This window comes from Panulirus ornatus, chromosome 56 (assembly GCF_036320965.1).
Source record: "Panulirus ornatus isolate Po-2019 chromosome 56, ASM3632096v1, whole genome shotgun sequence".
NCBI classification, from domain to species: Eukaryota; Metazoa; Arthropoda; class Malacostraca; order Decapoda; family Palinuridae; genus Panulirus; species Panulirus ornatus.
Window position 1 is genome coordinate 15042042 of NC_092279.1, and position 18646 is coordinate 15060687.

Consider the following 18646-nt stretch of genomic DNA (forward strand, 5'->3'; position numbering starts at 1 on the left):
ATTACACGAATCTTAAGGTTATAACCAAAGATTGTCATTCAACACACGTACAAGGATCTATGCTGAAATTTTCAGGAAAATCTATTTTTTCAAAAAAATCAAGAAAAATCCTAGGCTATAGCCTTGGGTAATATTTTGCTCAGATTTTCAAGTTCTTCAGATTTTAATGAAACTCAGGGTATATGTGGTATTCTATATGGTGATTAAGGATATCGAGTCAAAAGACTGCATTTCGTAAAATTGAGCGCTTAACCACATATTTAATATTAATTATAATTAATTATATTAATATGCTAATTACTCGACTAATTACACGAATCTTAAGGTTATAACCAAAGATTGTCATTCAACACACGTACAAGGATCTATGCTGAAATTTTCAGGAAAATCTATTTTTTCAAAAAAATCAAGAAAAATCCTAGGCTATAGCCTTGGGTAATATTTTGCTCAGATTTTCAAGTTCTTCAGATTTTAATGAAACTCAGGGTATATGTGGTATTCTATATGGTGATTAAGGATATCGAGTCAAAAGACTGCATTTCGTAAAATTGAGCGCTTAACCACATATTTAATATTAATTATAATTAATTATATTAATATGCTAATTACTCGACTAATTACACGAATCTTAAGGTTATAACCAAAGATTGTCATTCAACACACGTACAAGGATCTATGCTGAAATTTTCAGGAAAATCTATTTTTTCAAAAAAATCAAGAAAAATCCTAGGCTATAGCCTTGGGTAATATTTTGCTCAGATTTTCAAGTTCTTCAGATTTTAATGAAACTCAGGGTATATGTGGTATTCTATATGGTGATTAAGGATATCGAGTCAAAAGACTGCATTTCGTAAAATTGAGCGCTTAACCACATATTTAATATTAATTATAATTAATTATATTAATATGCTAATTACTCGACTAATTACACGAATCTTAAGGTTATAACCAAAGATTGTCATTCAACACACGTACAAGGATCTATGCTGAAATTTTCAGGAAAATCTATTTTTTCAAAAAAATCAAGAAAAATCCTAGGCTATAGCCTTGGGTAATATTTTGCTCAGATTTTCAAGTTCTTCAGATTTTAATGAAACTCAGGGTATATGTGGTATTCTATATGGTGATTAAGGATATCGAGTCAAAAGACTGCATTTCGTAAAATTGAGCGCTTAACCACATATTTAATATTAATTATAATTAATTATATTAATATGCTAATTACTCGACTAATTACACGAATCTTAAGGTTATAACCAAAGATTGTCATTCAACACACGTACAAGGATCTATGCTGAAATTTTCAGGAAAATCTATTTTTTCAAAAAAATCAAGAAAAATCCTAGGCTATAGCCTTGGGTAATATTTTGCTCAGATTTTCAAGTTCTTCAGATTTTAATGAAACTCAGGGTATATGTGGTATTCTATATGGTGATTAAGGATATCGAGTCAAAAGACTGCATTTCGTAAAATTGAGCGCTTAACCACATATTTAATATTAATTATAATTAATTATATTAATATGCTAATTACTCGACTAATTACACGAATCTTAAGGTTATAACCAAAGATTGTCATTCAACACACGTACAAGGATCTATGCTGAAATTTTCAGGAAAATCTATTTTTTCAAAAAAATCAAGAAAAATCCTAGGCTATAGCCTTGGGTAATATTTTGCTCAGATTTTCAAGTTCTTCAGATTTTAATGAAACTCAGGGTATATGTGGTATTCTATATGGTGATTAAGGATATCGAGTCAAAAGACTGCATTTCGTAAAATTGAGCGCTTAACCACATATTTAATATTAATTATAATTAATTATATTAATATGCTAATTACTCGACTAATTACACGAATCTTAAGGTTATAACCAAAGATTGTCATTCAACACACGTACAAGGATCTATGCTGAAATTTTCAGGAAAATCTATTTTTTCAAAAAAATCAAGAAAAATCCTAGGCTAGCCTTGGGTAATATTTTGCTCAGATTTTCAAGTTCTTAAGATTTTAATGAAACTCAGGGTATATGTGGTATTCTATATGGTGATTAAGGATATCGAGTCAAAAGACTGCATTTCGTAAAATTGAGCGCTTAACCACATATTTAATATTAATTATAATTAATTATATTAATATGCTAATTACTCGACTAATTACACGAATCTTAAGGTTATAACCAAAGATTGTCATTCAACACACGTACAAGGATCTATGCTGAAATTTTCAGGAAAATCTATTTTTTCAAAAAAATCAAGAAAAATCCTAGGCTATAGCCTTGGGTAATATTTTGCTCAGATTTTCAAGTTCTTCAGATTTTAATGAAACTCAGGGTATATGTGGTATTCTATATGGTGATTAAGGATATCGAGTCAAAAGACTGCATTTCGTAAAATTGAGCGCTTAACCACATATTTAATATTAATTATAATTAATTATATTAATATGCTAATTACTCGACTAATTACACGAATCTTAAGGTTATAACCAAAGATTGTCATTCAACACACGTACAAGGATCTATGCTGAAATTTTCAGGAAAATCTATTTTTTCAAAAAAATCAAGAAAAATCCTAGGCTATAGCCTTGGGTAATATTTTGCTCAGATTTTCAAGTTCTTCAGATTTTAATGAAACTCAGGGTATATGTGGTATTCTATATGGTGATTAAGGATATCGAGTCAAAAGACTGCATTTCGTAAAATTGAGCGCTTAACCACATATTTAATATTAATTATAATTAATTATATTAATATGCTAATTACTCGACTAATTACACGAATCTTAAGGTTATAACCAAAGATTGTCATTCAACACACGTACAAGGATCTATGCTGAAATTTTCAGGAAAATCTATTTTTTCAAAAAAATCAAGAAAAATCTTAGCCTTGGGTAATATTTTGCTCAGATTTTCAAGTTCTTCAGATTTTAATGAAACTCAGGGTATATGTGGTATTCTATATGGTGATTAAGGATATCGAGTCAAAAGACTGCATTTCGTAAAATTGAGCGCTTAACCACATATTTAATATTAATTATAATTAATTATATTAATATGCTAATTACTCGACTAATTACACGAATCTTAAGGTTATAACCAAAGATTGTCATTCAACACACGTACAAGGATCTATGCTGAAATTTTCAGGAAAATCTATTTTTTCAAAAAAATCAAGAAAAATCCTAGGCTATAGCCTTGGGTAATATTTTGCTCAGATTTTCAAGTTCTTCAGATTTTAATGAAACTCAGGGTATATGTGGTATTCTATATGGTGATTAAGGATATCGAGTCAAAAGACTGCATTTCGTAAAATTGAGCGCTTAACCACATATTTAATATTAATTATAATTAATTATATTAATATGCTAATTACTCGACTAATTACACGAATCTTAAGGTTATAACCAAAGATTGTCATTCAACACACGTACAAGGATCTATGCTGAAATTTTCAGGAAAATCTATTTTTTCAAAAAAATCAAGAAAAATCCTAGGTTATAGCCTTGGGTAATATTTTGCTCAGATTTTCAAGTTCTTCAGATTTTAATGAAACTCAGGGTATATGTGGTATTCTATATGGTGATTAAGGATATCGAGTCAAAACACTGCATTTCGTAAAATTGAGCGCTTAACCACATATTTATATAATTAAAATTAATTATATTAATATGCTAATTACTCGACTAATTACACGAATCTTAAGGTTATAACCAAAGATTGTCATTCAACACACGTACAAGGATCTATGCTGAAATTTTCAGGAAAATCTACTTTTTGAAAAAAATCAAGAAAAATCCTAGGCTATAGCCTTGGGTAATATTTTGCTCAGATTTTCAAGTTCTTCAGATTTTAATGAAACTCAGGGTATATGTGGTATTCTATATGGTGATTAAGGATATCGAGTCAAAAGACTGCATTTCGTAAAATTGAGCGCTTAACCACATATTTAATATTAATTAAAATTAATTATATTAATATGCTAATTACTCGACTAATTACACGAATCTTAAGGTTATAACCAAAGATTGTCATTCAACACACGTACAAGGATCTATGCTGAAATTTTCAGGAAAATCTATTTTTCGAAAAAAATCAAGAAAAATCCTAGGCTATAGCCTTGGGTAATATTTTGCTCAGATTTTCAAGTTCTTCAGATTTTAATGAAACTCAGGGTATATGTGGTATTCTATATGGTGATTAAGGATATCGAGTCAAAACACTGCATTTCGTAAAATTGAGCGCTTAACCACATATTTAATATTAATTATAATTAATTATATTAATATGCTAATTACTCGACTAATTACACGAATCTTAAGGTTATAACCAAAGATTGTCATTCAACACACGTACAAGGATCTATGCTGAAATTTTCAGGAAAATCTTTTTTTTGAAAAAAATCAAGAAAAATCCTAGGGTAATATTTTGCTCAGATTTTCAAGTTCTTAAGATTTTAATGAAACTCAGGGTATATGTTGTATTCTATATGGTGATTAAGGATATCGAGTCAAAACACTGCATTTCGTAAAATTGAGCGCTTAACAACATATTTAATATTAATTATAATTAATTATATTAATATGCTAATTACTCGACTAATTACACGAATCTTAAGGTTATAACCAAAGATTGTCATTCAAGAAACGTAAAAGGATCTATGCTGAAATTTTCAGGAAAATCTATTTTTTCAAAAAAATCAAGAAAAATCCTAGGCTATATACGGTGATTCATGATATCGAGTCAAAAGACTGCATTTCGTAAAATTGAGCGCTTAACCACATATTTAATATTAATAATTAATTAAATTAAAATGCTAATTACTCGACTAATTACACGAATCTTAAGTTTATAACCAAAGATAGTCATTCAACACACGTACCAGGATCTATGCTGAAATTTTCAGGAAAATCTATTTTTTTCAAAAAAATCAAGAAAAATCCTTGGGTAATATTTTGCTCAGATTTTCAAGTTCTTCAGATTTTAATGAAACTCAAGGTATATTTGGTATTCTATACGGTGATTCATGATATCGAGTCAAAAGACTGCATTTCGTAAAATTGAGCGCTTAACCACATATTTAATATTAATAATTAATTAAATTAAAATGCTAATTACTCGACTAATTACACGAATCTTAAGTTTATAACCAAAGATAGTCATTCAACACACGTACCAGGATCTATGCTGAAATTTTCAGGAAAATCTATTTTTTTCAAAAAAATCAAGAAAAATCCTTGGGTAATATTTTGCTCAGATTTTCAAGTTCTTCAGATTTTAATGAAACTCAGGGTATATGTGGTATTCTATATGGTGATTAAGGATATCGAGTCATAAGACTGCATTTCGTAAAATTGAGCGCTTAACCACATATTTAATATTAATTGTAATCAATTATATTAATATGCTGTAAAATGTACACTAAATGATGTCAAAGAACGCTTGCTAAACACGTATTAATGAATAACATAAGATAAACAATATCGTATGTCCCAAAGCGATCTCGGTAATTCTGTTTATTTTTCTTTCTTTCTTTCAAACTATTCGCCATTTCCCGCGTTAGCGAGGTAGCGTTAAGAACAGAAGACTGGGCCTTGGAGGGAATATCCTCACCTGGCCCCCTTCTCTGTTCCTTGTTTTGGAAAATTAAAAAAAAAAAAACGAGAGGGGAAGATTTCCAGCCCCCCGCTCCCTCCCCTTTTAGTCGCCTTCTACGACACGCAGGGAATACGTGGGAAGTATTCTTTCTCCCCTATCCTATTTTCATCATTATAAACTCTGTTTATAATGATGAAAATACTTCGACGATGAAGTGTCATTTTTCCATCCATTCAGTGACTTAACACAATTTTTTGCACCTGATCACTGTAATAATACCAGCAGATACCGGCCCTCTGGGCCCTTATCCACTCGCTCCTGTGGAGGGATAGGGTGGTCGCTGAGCAGCTGTTTTGGACTTAGGGCTTTACACCAAGCGGACGCATCGACATGAGCAATAATTTCCCCAACAGGCAGCCATCTCTATCCTTCCTACGATGTGGATGAATTTCTGGCAACTGAGTTATTGGGGGATCGGGCAAAATATGGAACATGATAAACCAATTAATGAATGATCCTCATTTAGCCTAAAGTGTGGCTTTTACGAAATCTTTCTTACCAATTGACGAATAACGAAATAATATAATATGATATAACACGATACCATAAAACTTCAAAGATATATCTTGTTTTTTCTAATCACTGTCATCCAATAATCCACTCACTTCCAACCCACAAATTGTTCACAGTTCTAATACTTGTGTAGCGATCTTTCCCACGGACTGTAATGCAGATGTTCCCAGAAACACTGACTTCCTATCACCAGCAACTTATCTCTTATCAGCAGGAGCTTGTTCTCTGATGATTGGAAAAGATAAGGAGAACCAACGCGCAGCAAGAGAGTAATCTGGTGTGAGTCATGGGGGTTATCAGATAACACGTTGATCAGGGAGGGTCATGGTTGATCAGGGAGGGCCATGGTTGATCAGGGGGGTCATGGTTGATCAGGGAGGGTCATGGTTGATCAGGGAGGGTCATGGTTGATCAGGGAGGGTCATGGTTGATCAGGGAGGGTCATGGTTGATCAGGGAGGGTCATGGTTGATCAGGGAGGGTCATGGTTGATCAGGGAGGGTCATGGTTGATCAGGGGGGGGTCATGGTTGATCAGGGAGGGTCATGGTTGATCAGGGAGGGTCATGGTTGATCAGGGAGGGTCATGGTTGATCAGGGGGGGGGTCATGGTTGATCAGGGAGGGTCATGGTGCTTCCAGAGTTTAACCCTACACGTGACGGTAGGCACTACGTTACGCAGATCAACACGACGATGCTTGACGGTATGTATGTATGTATGTATGTATGTATGGTCATCCTCGGTATATGTCCTGACTCTTGCGTGGCTTAGGTCCTCCTTATGAGTTACTACACGTCGTGATAGAAAAAGACAAAAACAAAAAAGAAGAAGGGAAGGGAGGGGGGGCATCATCTCGTCCCGTACCATGTGCACCAACGAATGGAGAAAATTTATTGTAATGATGCATGACGTGTTATATTTGTTTCCAAGGGAGGAAGAGGGAACTCACAGACGAAGGCTGAGGACTATTCATAGATGCAGTTGGCAAGAAAAAGCTGACCGCACAGCCAAAATGAAAATAATAATGGATATTTACTCCACAGTATTAATGGAAGTTTACTACACAACAGATGCTCCTCAATAAATGCTTCTCGAAAATTTAGAAGAAGTAGGGATATAAACGCCATCAGAACGTCAAGCACAGGTTCTCATAGTGACACAAGAGATGTAAAGTACGTTCGTTTTATTCTTTTCGTTTCACGTTTACCCGTGAGCAAAGGAACAGGTACAGCGTGTGGTTCTGGTGGGTGATGGAGATGGCGTCGCTGCTGAAGCAGGAGGTGACAAGCTGCTGCTGTTGCTATCAGGAGGCCTGACCGTGATCTGACGGCGGCTCCGGGTGGCACGGAGGGGCCTCAAGCAGGGGTTGATGCCAGATAGTGACTACCGATGCCTCGGCCCACCTTGAATATACAACCGCCCACCGTCGTCCACTTCGCCCCATTTCCAATATGGGAGCCCCCTCCCACCTCTACGGTACCTCAGCCTACCCCTTACCATCCTCCCACTTCTCACAGAACATATCTGTCCCAAAACAACACGCCGGCCCCAAAACCCACCAGCTCCAACGCACACCCACCCACCCACACACACACACACACACCAGCTCAGACACTAACACTTTCCATGATAATAGCAGACAGGTAACCACCGACAGGCTTACAGATTTCGCTAGCTGGGTCCACGCAATGCTGTGCCCGTCATTAATACCGTGCCTGGACGCAGCTGCGCATAAATCTCTCGCCGTTACCCGAATTTCAAGCGTGTGACCAGCCATCAGCGACTGACTTGCATTACCACCCCCTCCCCAAGGTCGACAACGAGTTGTGAAGCCTCTCCATAATGATAGAAATGTAATCGGAGGGAGAGAGAGAGAGAGAGAGAGAGAGAGAGAGAGAGAGAGAGAGAGAGAGAGAGAGACACCAGAATGGTCTACAGTTAGGGGGAGAAGAATAAAGAAACACATGCATGACTGATCGACAGTGATGATGGAAAATAAAGATTGACTTTACAAGTAAATTTCCGACAAGAAAACACAGACATAGAGAACAGTGACCCTGAAGGGAACACCCACGTCATACTTTCGGCGAAGTTAATCATGGGCTGGGCAGTAGGCCCACAACCATCCCAGCTGTTCATCTTCCTCCTCTTGGCTGGTAGATAAATGAGTACCTGGCTTAAGCTGATGTACATCTATTTATCTGCAATTTACTCCCAGGACCCTGTTTTTGACGCTACCTCGCTAAACCATGGAAATGGCGAATATGTAGCATATATATTTATTTATGTCATGTGTGGAGGGGTGGCGACGGAATAGATGAAGGCAGCAAGTATTGATATGCACATGTGTATACATGTATATGTCTATGTATGTATACGTTGAAATGTATAGGTATGTTTATGTGTGTGTATGTGGGCGTGTATGAATATACAAGTGTATGTGGGTGGGTTGGGCCATTCTCTCGTCTGCTTCCTTGCGCTATCTCGCTAACGCGGGAGACAGCGACAAAGTATAATAAATGAAATGAATAACTAAAAAATGAATAAATATATATATATATATATATATATATATATATATATATATATATATATATATATATATATATATATATATATTTTCCTTATATTCAGTTTAGGAAGACATTTAAGTGGTACAGTTGGTAAGACCTTTTGATTTCGACTACAATCTAAAGCTATCTACTCACATTTCCTCTCAGCGCCCTGTGATGCGCAGCCATTATAAGGCTTCTCGTAGACTAAAGGGGCTTGGGACGTTTAATGCAATAATAAGTCTCTTTTTTTTATTCCTTTCCGTTGTTGTATGAAAGACAGGCTAGGGGGGGGGGGGAGAATACAAGGGGTGGGGGGGGGAAATGTTTTCCCTCTTTATGCTTCAGATCTCACACACCCCAAAACTCTGACCCCCTCCCTCTCCCCCGAAACTCTTAGCCAAGTTCGCTTGATGGAGCCAGCTCTCTGGTGGCAGTGTGTGTGTGTGTGTGTGTGTGTGTGTGTGTGTGTGTGTGTGTGGGTTGATTGTGTTGGCCGTGTGCGTACTGTATGTTGGTAGCTTGTGTGTGTGTGTGTGTGTGTGTGTGTGTGTGTGTGTGTGTGTGTGTGTGTGTGTGGCAGGGATTCTGTTGCTGGTGTGCTGGTAATATTCTGCTGGGGGGAAGGTTTAGAGTGTACTGTACGTTTACTATGAGCGTGTCACCAGTGTGCCGTTTGTAGGTCGGGTGGGCTGTGGTCCTCTGCAGTGAATCGAATGGGAGGTGACCTGCAAAGGCACACCCCGCAGCACTGCCCTCATACCGCGCTTCCAACATACTCACGGCACATTTCTGGCACGCAAGCGACAACGCCCTCATCTCTCGTTCTCGAGAGCTGCGAGCGTCGGGCCTGTTGGCCTTTAGAAAGATCGTGACGTGTTGTCTGGTATGGTCCCAGTCTGGAGCGTGCTCCGGGTTCGTAAGTTTTGTGTTGCCAGTGTACCGGAATACTTTTCTAAGTACGTTGAAGACACATCAGGAGTATCTGGGACGCTTACCGGGGTGCGTGAAGTGGGCTAGCACAGCGCGCTCTTGCGTGTGGTGGGAGTGCGTCGGAGGCATGTCGGGAGCAGCACGGTCTTGTTTTGGGGTTGCGTCCTTGGCCATGCGTTTTTTGTGGACACCGTGTCAGCGTTACGTCACAGAATCGTGTTACGGGGTGGTACTCCTTGTTACACAGCTCTTCCCCGGACGTTACCACCATCCGGCATGAACACCAGCTCGCTGGCCGGTTGGTCTGATCATGCGTGAGAACGCTTTTATAAACGACGTCAACAAGAAACTTCCCCACATAAACTGTTCAAAGTCGCTGAGAAATGTCCCTAAGATCCTGTGCAACAGTCGAGAGAGAGAGAGAGAGAGAGAGAGAGAGAGAGAGAGAGAGAGAGAGAGAGAGAGAGAGAGAGAGAGAGAGAGAGAGAGAGAGAGAGAGAGAGAGGCCTTATATAACCCGAAGGAGAGGGGAGGCGTTGGATTTTCTCGTAAATGGGAAGCCAAGGCCCCCCAAGTCACCGTCTCGTCAACATTTCTTGGCAAGTACGTGCCGGGCCGGAAGCCCTGAGAACAATGTTGGATGTAAGACCCCGAATTATGTAACAGATAACTAACTGTCTGGCTTGGAGAGTACCCAAGTCGTATACAGGGCAGAAAACAGAGTACAAAGGGGTTCAAATGATATGAGGAACATCACTGGAAGGAGGAAGGAAGGAGGGTTACACAAGAGTTATCCACAGCCCTCATAGATCCCATGGCCCAAATGAGTTTGGTCTGGCCTTATTAACCCCTTAAAAGCACTTGAAGAAAGGAATAGCATGAGAGAGGCCCTCTCCACGCCCTCCACTCCCTTCGGCAACACGCCGCACAAGAAACAGACAGAAGAAATACCTTGTAGAACTAAACAGACAGAAGAAATACCTTGTAGAACTAAAACGTCCAAGAAAATCAGATAATGCTAGTAAATGTGTCTATGCCATGCATTCCCTCACCAAAAACATGCATTCCTTCAAATGTGACTATGTCATGCATTCCCTCACCAAAAACATGCATTCCTTCATTCTATTTTTAAAGAATGTATTCATAAAAAAAAGGCAACATCAGCGTTTAAACCCTGACCTCCATCCTCTCGATGCGAAGGGATTATACAATACTTTCTTATTTTTTCCCGAGGGCGGGAGAGAGAGAGAGAGAGAGAGAGAGAGAGAGAGAGAGAGAGAGAGAGAGAGAGAGAGAGAGAGAGAGAGAGAAGAGAGAGAGAGGCGATAACCTCATAACCACCTCTGCGGACGTGAGCGGCCCATCGACGCGGGCGGCGGGCGGCAGTGACTTGAAGTGGTGAGGGCGAGCAGTGACCATCGAAAGTGGATGTGGATAACGTAGGGGGGGAGAGGAAGAACGCTGAAGAACTGGGTGGAAGACACGGGGGAAGAAGACAACATCACATGCCCATTTAACGTAAATAAAAGGGGGGGGGGTGACACTTGGAATAATCCGCGGAGATTACCTTACCCTGCATGCGTCAGTCACAACTTGGAAAGAAAACGTATAGTGTCGTGTTTGCTGGGAAGTGCTGGATAGTCCAGATAATCTGTCGTGTCCGATGACGCCCCCTTGCTTCTCGTAATGCCTGGCAAGGGGGGAGGGGCAATCACTAACTGCAGAAACACCTGATGAACCGAAACGGGGACCATGAGCCACGGCGTGTGTGTGTGTGTGTGTGTGTGTGTGTGTGTGTGTGTGTGTGTGTGTGTGTGTGTGTGTGTGTGTGGAACACTACGGCGATCTACATCTACAAGACCACAAAAATATGGCAGGGGCAAATGACGCTTGGTGGTAAAACACATACATACATGACCCCAGGAAAGCTGTTCCGTTCATAAAGAACATGCATAAAGACATACGACAGGCTGGGGACAGCCGGGGGGTAGGCGACTCGGGGGGGTTGTATCTTAATAAAAGACATTGTGTATATGACGGTCGGGTTGCAACGAGGATAACATCTTGGTTCCGTTATCAACGTATATGTAGACAACATGCGTCAACGGTGGCGAACGGGCACGACACTTGAAGCTGGAGGACGCCCGTTCGTTGGAGATTTACCAGGAATGATTGCCTAAGAGGAAGACGCATTTCTGAACGTGTAAGACGGCAGGAAATGTCCCCTGAAAGGAAGAGAATGAAAGTCTGTCGGGGAAAGCCATAAGTGATGGCGAGAGGTGACTGTTAATTACAAGTGAGAGAGAGAGAGAGAGAGAGAGAGAGAGAGAGAGAGAGAGAGAGAGAGAGAGAGAGAGAGAGAGAGAGAGAGAGAGAGAGAGAGAGAGAGAGAGAGAGAGAGAGAGAGAGAGAGAGAGAGAGAGAGAGAGAGAGAGTGTGTGTGTGTGTGTGTAAAGGAAGACACAACCATACGAACAGAAATGAAGGGACTGAAACAAAAAGGGGAGGAGAGGGGGAAGTGTTAAGAGAAAAAAAAGAAAAAAAATTAATATACACAGGAAGACAGGAAGGGGGAGGGAGGGGAGGGGGGACTCCATGTGGCACAGGCCCAGCCAATTCTGCAAGACATGATAAATTAGTTAGACTTTTCAACAGAAGGGTGACGCTGAACCCTCCCCCCTGCTGACTCTCTATCTTCCAAAGCTTTTCACAACAGCCACGGTACAGTCCACACTGCTTCAAGATACGATGGTTCTGAGGCTTTTCATCCCTTCTCTGTAACTTAGCTCTCTTAATTATTGTAACATCTTTGTTCTCCCCCTCTGGATCTTCTCTATTAGCTCTCTTTGCTACCTAGACCAAGCTTAGGAAGCACGTTCTGGTTCTGGCCTGACGTGGAATGTACAACAGTTTGCTTTGCTCAATAGTTCCACGTCCACGAAGTCTCCTCTTTCATCTAAGACAGAGCTCACTTTTTCGTAGAAATATAAGAGGTTTGTTACGTATGACTTCGTTCCTCTCATAGTGTGCTGTATCTCACATACGTAACGTTTCTTCAGTAGGAAATCTCCCATTTGCCTTTTGATAATCTTCCTTAGAACCTTACAGACTACAATCGTCAGCGAGACAGGTCTGGATGTAATTCAGTGCCTGTTTATAGATGGGTATGACGCTTGCCTTAATCCATTGCGTTAGCACTTCTCTCCAGTGACATACTGTGCAGTATTTTAAGTTTTATGTCGCGTATCTCCACAAATCTTCAGCATTTACGGTGAAAATATTTAGCAAGGCCGTAATTGTATAAGTCAAGACCTTTTCGAATTCTCTCAGTTTCTTTTCTTAGTATCTCGGTGTTTTCTAAAATCTCCACCCCTTTCCATCCCACTAGTGTTAGGGATATAGTTTCTTCCACTGTGAAAACAATCTTTGAATCTATGATTCAGTTTCTCACAAATCCCCTACATCATCTTATACAACAATTCCCTCAGAATCTCTACGTCTACGTAGCGCCCTCTTTAACTGACAAATGACACCTGATGAATTTATGGAAAAGTTTTGGATCATCTCCTGCCTCGTCCACAGTTTTATTGTCAAAGTTTCTTTGTTCCTCATTCCTTATCGTCCTTCACTCGTTCCCTCCTCTCACATACCTTCCATAAGGTAAGTGGCGGGAATATCTTCTATGTCATCGCCACCGTACATATCGCAGCTCCTTTGCCTTTGGACATCGTTGGACATTCTGTGTGTGTGTGTGTGTGTGTGTGTGTGTGTGTGTGTGTGTGTGTGTGTACGCGCATTAGGCGCACATAACGTGATCACCAACACATACTGCATAATGAGGCTGCGCCGCGACGGACTGGCCACAAAAGTTTGCCTATAAACCGACACGATCACGGGAGGAAATGGGTACCTAGTTCCTACGCGTGAGACGTTCCTGTCGGGTTCTGACGGGGAAATGCGTCAAGTGACAACAGGATATCAGGGGCGTACGTACGAGGCATCTCTTAATCTCTGGCACTACGAAGAGTCTCTAAACCCTGTGGTGAATCTCTACAGGATTCCATCCATCTGTCTGTTACATCCGGCATCCACCATGCGCCTAGGGGCCTTCTCGACCCAGAGGATAAGGTACAAGCGAGGGAAATAGACGACCTCAGCTTCACACGACAAGGATATTTATGAGGGAGAAATATCCATCTCCTTCCCTTTTTTTTGCTCTCTCTCTCTCTCTCTCTCTCTCTCTCTCTCTCTCTCTCTCTCTCTCTCTCTCTCTCTCTCTCTCTCTCAGTCTGAATTCATCATGACCCAGAACCACTGAGGGATGGTCATAAAAAAATAAAATCCATCTGGTAGTAAGTCTTTTCACATCAAGAGAGAGAGAGAGAGAGAGAGAGAGAGAGAGAGAGAGAGAGAGAGAGAGAGAGAGAGAGAGAGAGAGAGAAGGGGGGGGATGGGCTTTTTAACGTATCCACCTCCTATCGTTCAAACATTCTTCGCAATGCTCGTGTACGTGACAACCGAAGAGGCTAGCGACCAGCCGTAGACCGCGGTTCAGAAACACACACACACACTCACAGACACCTACCTACCTACCTACCTACCTACCTACCTACCGAAGCTTTACTTACTCCGGCGAACCAAACCTCAGCACAACCCACGTGATTCATTTTCATGAGCCAGTGAGACGCAGGCCAGCGTACAAAACTTTTTCTCTTTCTTTCCTTGTATTTGAGGAGACGGCGGTGGACGACGACAGATCCCACTACACTCAACCCGTCACTCTCCCGTCCGGGGGTTATCGCACACATGACGGAGCTTGAAGTGTATTGTGTATTGCGCCTCCTGCTATGTATTATGATCTGGTAGACTGATAAGAAAAAAGAAAAAGAATCGTCTGCTGCTTAACGCGTTGCAAAGTTTATCAGAAAAAAGAAAATCCAAATATTGATTGTTTTTTTTAGTCCATATTCCTAAGTAAGGTGGTAATTTTTGAATATTTTCTTCCATTCTGAGACTTGACCATGTAATCACTACTCTTTCCTAACTGTCCGTCAACCAATTTTCTTATCACCGAAGTAGAAAACCCGTCTTTACCATGCGACTTCATCTTGATGGTAATATTTGATGCTGGAGTTTAACGAATATTCTCTGAATATCTAGATGGATATCAACTTGCTTTACTTCCTATCATCCACGTTGATGACACCATAGACGAAACTTCCTCCCCGTGTTCCTGAGCGCGGCGCAAACACTGAATATTTCCCTTTTCAATCACCTGAATACACAGAAGATATGGCCCGGGTTCGCGATGAGTGCGCACCTACACAGCCCATGTTCACTGCGGAGTAAACAGATTGGTCCACCAATATCCTGAGTGCAGTTCAAGGTCTGGTCAATCAACCTCCCATATCAACCGTGCGAGGAGAGTGGGTCCAGAAAATGAACTCTCTTATGTCAAACGAGTTCTCCATTTTCCTGGGTAGTGCTCCAGTACTTCGCATGTTCCAATAGCGTCGTTCGTGCTCAAGGTTCCCAGTGATACATATACAGAGTAAACATACCGTTACAAGTTTCTGTACCGTAGTCGCAACACTCACCACGTATCCTGAGATACATTTTAAAGATATCACTTTGTTTTCTGTGCACAGCGTGAATGGCGATGAAGTGGTTGGAGGACGGTGCAAATGCGAAGTTCCTCATTAGAGGAGGGGCATATACTGCACAAGTTGCCGAGTACAGTAGATATACTGTGCAAGTTTCAGGCATATACTGTCAAAAAAAAAAAAAAAACTCGGCAGACTCCATTCAAGTACAGGAGTGTGAGACCTTGGCGATCCCGTAAACATTTTTTTCCCCCCTTGCAATTGGCAGTAAAGTTGCTTGAAACTCACATTCTCGCAGAGCCCCCTCGCCTCCGCTGCAGGTGTCGGGAGCACTTTATACGTGGAGGATGGTCGTTGCTGTCGGCGTCGGCTTTAGCAGTTGTAATGCACTCACGGCGCGTGAGGATGAGCGACAGTGGCACTACTGTGAAGGGGAGAGGGAGGGAGGGAGCGAGATCCCTGAAATATAGTGTACTGATCATGTGAATTACAATCTCATCTTCGAAAGATTTTCTGGAACAGCTTAAAATCTATGGAGTCCCAGGGTCGTGAGGGGTGTGGAAACCACACGGATAGGTTTATGGGAACGACAGAGGAGATAATGGGGGATGTGGGAGGAAAGACTTGAGACAGCATCATTGATATTTAAATGAAATTCTCTCGGACACAATTCGCATTATCGACCAAGGTTAAGGTGGCCGTCCGGCCGGCCAGGCAGCCAGCCAACCAGGCAGCCAATGTCGGTCCAGACTGAAGACACTCCAGCCACGGAAAGCGTTACAAGCTTCCCCATCTCTTGATGGCTTACCCCTATGCCTCTCATCCCATGATCTAGTGAGAGAAAACGTGAAGGGGAAAAAAAAATGTGATATTATGCTGTTTCTTCTTCCCCTGTCTTGCCGCACACGACCTCCATCCATCGAGGACGTTTATATAAGACTTCCTGCTGTGTCCCGGACCGCGCCTAGCCCAGCAAAGACTAAGCCACTGTGGCGGGTGAAGTAATAAGAAACGTTCTCTGGCAAACGGTCTCGGGCCTCTGACGCGGAGCTAAGAAACGTTCTCTGGCAAACGATCTCGGGCCTCTGACGCGGAGCCTCCTTCAGAGGAATGTAGCGGAGGTGTCCGAGGCGACCCGGAGTCTTTGTCGGCTAAGCTTCAAAACATGGGAGAGGGGCCTTTTGCTGTAAATCTGGGAAACTATTATCGGAATATCGAGAGATGCAGAGACGGCGTGCATATATTGCGACCGTAATCGGAAATGCATAAGATGTCAAAAAGGGGGGGTAATAAATCGGCATAAAGTATGAGGTAAGGGGAAAAGATACCGGCGACAATGGCATCCACTGAAGAGACGCGAACATGGGGCCCCTCATGAAAAGAGAGCGGCTGAACAGGTTCCGAGAGGGGGGGGTAAACGACGTACGTTGGCACGAATTCTATCCTCACTCCATCCAGAGACATTCATAACTCCCGACGCTAACAGCCCTTCACAGGCCTCCACTGGTCCGCCTGTCAGGAAATGTGCCTTGCAGACGCAACGCCCTGTGGAGGAGTGTAGCTCTGTTTAGTCGTCTAGAGGACAAAGGATTCATCATACTGTGGTAAGAATGGAGCTGTCTGTTAGTCGTCCAGCAGACAAAGGACTAATTATAGGAGAGCGGAGCTGTCTGTTACTCGTCCAGCAGACAAAGGACTAATTATAATAGAGTGGAGCTGTCTGTTAGTCGTCCAGCAGAGAAAGGACTAATCATTCTAAAGTGGAGCTGTCTGTTACTCGTCCAGCAGACAAGGGATATTGTGGTAAGTGTAGAGGTGGTGTCTATTACCCGTCTAAGCAAAGGCTCTTGTAGTCGTCTTAGTAGAGCTGCTGTCTGTTACCCGCTCATCAAACAGGAGATCCTCTAGTGGAGAGAGGAGCTCTGCGTGAGCCGTCCCAGGATGCACGTTCTTCCATATAGAAAGTGGTTGACTTCCCTCAGCCGATCAGACTCCTCGTACGCGAGAGTTCCTTACTTGAAAACAAAAAAAAAGACCAGTTCCCGGACCTTTCGCGCACTCCGTACCCTCTTCTCCGCCACCGGCACTCGGGATGGGTAGGAGCGCGCGATAAAATAGCCGCTCTTGCGGCAAAAGTCAAAATCAATGAACATACAAGTGTCCAGAATATACGTCTAACCCAGCGCCACAGGCGAGGGAAAGGCCTGAGGGTTACTGAGGGGACGAGTCAGCCAAACGATCCCGAGTTACAAGGGCTTCTTGCTCTGGCGAGACCTGACCCAGCCGTGATGAACCGTGTGGACGACCATGATGGTGACAATGACTTTGATGATGAGGAGAACCGTCTTCATGATGATGGTGAAAATGATGACGACGATGATGACAGAGTCTGATGAGTGATGGAAGTGAAGGTGACCATGATGATGAAAGTGTCAAATGATCGTCAGGGTGTGATGGTCTTCATTATGAAGATGATAACGATAGTGATAATGATGGTGATAACGATAGTGATGATGATGATGATGATAACGATAGTGATGATGACGATGATGATAACGATAGTGATGATGATGATGCTATTCACAGTGAATATTCTAAGTGGAGGTATGGGCAACACTGTGCAGCTATACACGTCTCAACTCCTTTGCTATAAATACATGGCAAAATACCTGAGCAAAAGAATGTGGCTCGTGTACATGGCAACACTGAGACCTCGAGGGAGGCTGGCTGCAGTGGTTCACACGGCGACACGGGGAGAGGGGGGAGACTCCCCCCCCCCCCCCACACAGCGCTGCAGGGGTGAAAGCATGATACATGTGTCACCTTGACTGATGATATCTTGGGCTCAGGCTGCACTCACTACCTGACAGGTGTGAACAACAGACGTTCTTAAGTGCATCAACATCGGCCAGGCGTGGAGACCCAATAGATGAAGTCATCATTTTCCAACAGGGGTCTCTCTCTCTCTCTCTCTCTCTCTCTCTCTCTCTCTCTCTCTCTCTCTCTCTCTCTCTCTCTCTCTCTCTCTCTCTCTCTCTCTCTTCCAATTTTTCTTATTCTTTATGTCATTTCTTCCATGCATCTTCTAACCCTGACTCCTCCGTAGCGTTTACTCGCCCCGCCACCATACACACACACACACACACACACACCATGAACCTGACCTACCAGTCCCCCACGTCTTGAGCCATCGTCCACCTTCTCTCTCTCTCTCCCCCCCCCCCCTCAACACCACACTCACACACCTCTTCCAGCTTCTAGCCTTCACCTCTAAACCTTACTCCTCCCACCCCCACCCTCCCCACCATTCACCCAATTCTCGAGCCTCACCTCATCCTGGACCCTCATCTTCTCCCAATCCCCCCCTCTCCTCCTCCTCCTCCTCCTCCTCC

The 18646-nt window shown here is 42.0% G+C and overlaps 1 protein-coding gene across 2 annotated transcripts in view; it reads right to left on the reverse strand.

Moving 5' to 3' along the window:
- The window catches only part of LOC139765927 (kynurenine/alpha-aminoadipate aminotransferase, mitochondrial-like), a 28911-nt gene extending 22578 nt beyond the window's left edge, over positions 1-6333 (reverse strand). Inside the window, exon 1 of one of the 2 annotated variants that reach the window (XM_071693893.1) lies at positions 6154-6333. The gene's annotated coding sequence lies outside the window, so the exon portion shown is untranslated. The remainder of the gene's footprint in view (positions 1-6153) is intronic. The other variant, XM_071693894.1, reaches the window with a different exon arrangement.
- Between the last annotated feature and the right edge of the window lie 12313 nt (positions 6334-18646).